This window comes from Cajanus cajan, chromosome 6, assembly GCF_000230855.2.
Source record: "Cajanus cajan strain Asha chromosome 6, NIPB_CcT2T_4, whole genome shotgun sequence".
Classification (NCBI taxonomy): domain Eukaryota; kingdom Viridiplantae; phylum Streptophyta; class Magnoliopsida; order Fabales; family Fabaceae; genus Cajanus; species Cajanus cajan.
The window spans coordinates 12256203-12261150 of NC_138522.1; the positions used below are offsets into that span (position 1 = coordinate 12256203).

General features: G+C 37.7%; 1 pseudogene; it reads left to right on the plus strand.

Annotated features, from left to right (window-relative positions):
• Positions 1-3490: 3490 nt before the first annotated feature.
• On the plus strand, positions 3491-3892 carry LOC145958563 (secreted RxLR effector protein 161 pseudogene; annotated as a pseudogene).
• Positions 3893-4948: the final 1056 nt, after the last annotated feature.

The following is a 4948-nucleotide window of genomic DNA, read 5'->3' on the forward strand; positions in this document are numbered from 1 at the left end:
GCATGCATACTGCACGAACATGTGGAAATGTATTCAGTCAAAAATAAATAAATAAACCAGAAAGGGTTGTTTCCCCCTCATAATCCTCATTCATTTCCTAAAATCCCATACACTGACCAACCATAGATAGAAAAAGCTGCAATACCCAGACAGAGGCCACCTCAAAGCGACTTCAATATAATAATCATCAGCACAACAAGTCGCTTGGATAGGCATCACAATACTCACATGGCAGGGGCAACACTAGAATCCCTACCAACCGTCCACTTCTCTGCCCACCAACACAGGGGCACATCAAACATCTGCTGCCCATCCACCTAGGGGCAGTCTTTCATCCCACAACACCAACGAGGAGACACCATCAGAATCCTCAAGAACAACAGAGAGGGTTACTAGACCCTAAAACTAGCATTGGGCCGGATGAAGCCTTAAAATATCAATCCAGCCTGGAGAGGCTGGGCTTCAAAAATACTACAACAACAAAAAGGGTTGCTAGATCCTAAAACTAGCATGGGGCCGGCTGAAGCCTTAAAATATCAGTCCAGCCTAGAGAGGCTGAGCTACAAAAATACTACAACAATAGAGAGGGTTGCTAGACCCTAAAACTAACATTGGGCCGACTGAAGCCTTAAAATATCAGTCCAACCTGGAAAGGCTGAGCTACGAAAATACTACAACAATAGAGAGGGTTGCTAGACCCTAAAACTAGCATTGGGCCGGCTGAAGCCTTAAAATGTCAGTCCAGCCTGGAGAGGCTGAGCTACAAAAATACTACAAAGGGTTGCTAGACCCTAAAACTAGCATTGGGTCGGTTGAAGCCTTAAAATGTCAGTCTAGCCTAGAGAGGCTGAGTTACAAAAATGCTACAAAGGGTTGCTAGACCCTAAAACTAGCACTGGGTCGGCTGAAGCCTTAAAATGTCAAACCAACTTGGAGAGGATGAGCTACAAAAATACTACAAAGGGTTGCTAGATCCTGAAACTAGCATTGGGCCAGCTAAAGCCTTAAAATGTCAATCCATCCTGGAGAGGCTGAGCTACGAAAATACTACAAAGGGTTGCTAGACCCTAAAACTAGCATTGGGCCGGTTGAAGCCCTAAATGTCAGTCCAACCTGGAGAGGCTGAGCTGCGAAAATACTCCCTCTTCAACAAGCTATGAATAAAAGAACGCGCTATCACAAGAGAAATAATGGAGCATCTATTTAAAGACTAAAGATCAGGTGTATAGTTTTTCATCCTTGTTAGCTAATAGAGTACACAATTAACACTCAACTGCTCTAAAGGGCAAGGATACAAGCAAATACACCTATCTAAGGGAAATAATGCAGAAGTGACAGCGCCAAAGAGACGAGGAGAAGACCCGGACGAAATGTCTACGTCTTTACTTGCCTTTGGAAAAACAACATATAGCTATTCCAAAGGACAAGTAAAGAGGGGCAGCTGTAGACACCCGATTTTGTTTGGACCAACAAAAACAATGAAATAGACATCTACTATGAAGAGGAGGAGCTCCCAAAGTATGGAGGCAACACCAAGGAAGCTTGAAGCCCAAACAAGCTGGTTTTAGTAGCCTAGAATGGGTTGTTCCAAAACCAGAACGGACCGTTCCTAACTCGGAATGGGCTGTTCCTAAAAGGGAACGGGCCGTTTCAAGTTACTAAAAGGCCTAAAACCCTAGTTTGGAACGGGTCGTTCCAGCACAGGCTGTTATGAGTAAAATTCAAAACTAGAATGGGTCGTTCCAATTCTGGAACAGGTCGTTCCAGATTCATATTTTACCCATAATGGACTAGCCCAGAACGGGCCGTTCCGAATCTAAAATGGACCGTTCTAGTTAGTTCTGATTAAATATTTAACTTATTAATTCTTGTTATACTAACTTCATCATAAGGGTACCGATTGAGGGCGTTGTAGGGGTGCTTAATACCTTCCCTACACGTAACCAGTCTTCGAACCCAATTTTGGTTTTCAAGGCCATTATTGGACTTTCAAAAACCTTTTCTTTTTCTAATGTTTTGAGTAAAACATTGGTGGCGACTCCTAAGAACCTATTTTTCAAAACCATTAATTAAGGATTAATCTGGTGTTTGGGAATTCCTTAATTAATGAGATTTTTGAAAGGATGTCTAAACCATAGGTTGCAAGATCAGAAATTTTCGGGTTGCAAAGCTATAATTTTACAATCCCACTACTAGATCATTCTTTGAGACGGGGAATACGAGATTCCTTGAGGATGTCAAGTTTGGGGAGGAAGAGAAAATAAGAAATTTTGTCTTAGAAGAAGAACCTGTCATTAACAGTGATCAAGTCCTTGTACCTATTACTATTCTAGTACCTACCCTAGTAATAGGTGACAATCATGGAGTTATTCCTGACATTGTCCCAACACAAGACAATATTGAGGTTCTCCCTCAAAGACAACATTTCTTATGTTTTGGATCATTGCAAAATTTTTATATATATAGATGATTACCTATAGAGCAAGCTCAACAACCTTAAGAAGTGTCATTAAGGAGATCCACTAGAGAAAGGAGAAGTGCAATTTTAGATGATTACATTGTGTTTCCCCAAGAACATGAGGAAGGAATTGGTTTAGTAGATGATGATCCAATCAACTTCTATCAAGCTATGCGCAGTTCTATCTCTCAAAAGTGGATTGATACCATGAAGGATGAGATGAAATCTATGCAAGACAACGATGTTTGGGATCTCATTGGAGTACCTGAAGGTGTGAAACCTATTGGTTGTAAATGGATATTTAAAACCAAGAGGGATTCAAAAGGTAATATCGAGAGATATAAGGCTCGTTTAGTTGATAAAGGTTTCACTCAAAAGGAAGGCATTGATTATAAAGAAACATTTTCTCTAGTTTCTTCATAGGATTCTTTTAGAATAATAATCGCACTCGTAGCTCATTATGATTTAGAGCTGCATCAGATAGATGTTAAAACTGCGTTTCTAAATGGTGACATTGAAGAAACAATTTATATGATGCAACCAAAAAATTTTGTGTCTGGTGACTCAAAGTCTATGGTATGCAAACTAAAGAAATCCATCTATGGTCTCAAACAAGCTTCCCGTCAATGGTATCACAAGTTCCATCAAGTTATTACCTCATATGGTTTTGAGCCAAATATAGTTGATGATTGTGTTTATCATAAGTTTAGTGGGAGTAAATATATATTCTTGGTGTTATATGTCGCTGATATACTGCTTGCCAGCAATGATATAGGCTTATTGCACGAAACCAAGAGATTTCTGACAAAGAATTTTGAAATGAAAGATCTTGGTAAAGTCTCTTTTGTATTAGGTATTAAGATACTAAGAGATCGTTCTCATGGTATCATAAGGTTATCAAAAGAGAACTATATTGATAAAGTTTTAGATAGATTCGACATGAAAGATAGTAAACCAAGAGATATCCCTATAGTCAAGGGAGACAAATTTAGCCTCAAATAGTGTCCTAATAATGACCTTGAAAGAAACGAGATGCAAAAGATTCCCTATGCTTCAGCTGTGGGAAGTCTAATCTATGCTCAAGTTTGTACTTGTCTCAATATTGCATTTATAGTGGGAGTTTTGGGCAGATACTTGAGTAATCCTAGGATGCAGCATTGGAAGGCAGTAAATCATGTAATATGCTATTTGAAGAGAACAAAAGGATATATGTTCACTTATCAGAATTCTGACAGTTTAGAGATCATTGAATACTCAGACTCTAATTTTGCTGGATGTCAAGACAGCAAACGCTCCACATCTGGATACATCTTTATGTTGGCTGGAGGAGCTATCTCTTGGAAGTCTGTTAAACAGACTATTATAGCTTCTTCAACCATGGTTGCGGAGTTCATTACTTGTTTTGAGGCATCCAACCATGGGATATGGTTGTGAAATTTTATCACTAATTTACGTGTAATTGATGGCATTGAAAGGCCATTGAAAATCTATTGTGATAATAACTCTACAACTCTTTATTCCAATAATAATAGGAGTACAACCAAGTCAAAATTCATTGATATAAAGTTTCTGGTTGTTAAGGAAAGAATTCATAATAAGCAAATTTTTATAGAAAATATAAGGACTAATTTTATGCTAGCTGATCCACTTACTAAGGGTTTGGTGCTAAAGTCTTTCCTGAGCACACTACTCATATAGGTGTAATTCCTTATAATACCTTAGTTTAGTGGGAGTCTCATTTATGTTTTGTGTCTTCTTTATTTTTAATTTTTTCATATATTTGTATTATTTGGATTTTTTTACAGAAATAAAGTTAATAATTCTATTCTGAGCTTGTTTTGTGCAATATATATATGTTGCATTTTGAATGGATCTCTATAAAGAATAAAGTTTGGACCAATTGGAAATAAACATGATTGCGATCACGTTGCATGTGATTTCCATGCCCCTTATCCATATTTGATCTATGTCATTGAGTGCATACAATTGTAATGATCATTGTGGTTTAGTCACATTAGATAATGATGAAAGCTGTAGTGGTTCCCTGTTGTTGTATGAGATGGACCAGATTATATAAGGGGAGTCTAAAAGTAAATAGCATACGGTTGCGCACCTAAAGAATTTTGTGATATAAATACTTAAATGAATATGAAGTCCAAGTGGGAGATTGTTAGAAATTTTATTTCTAATAATTATTGTGGGCTACATATATTATTTCTAGTATTTATTTTAGTTATTTACATTTAGTTGGGCTCAATAAAAGTGATCTAATTTTAGTGATCCTTTAGATTGCCAATAGAAAAAACTGATATGGGCCCAAATAAGTGGAAACCAGATTTGGCTCGTTAGGGGTTAATGGGAATCCTAACAGGTTTAAAATCATAAAGACGGTCATGGTCTCCAGTATGCCAAATTAGAAACACACATCTCTCTGTCTCTCCATCAGAAGAATAACATCAAGTACCGTTAAGAAATCCAGTGATTTGGCTG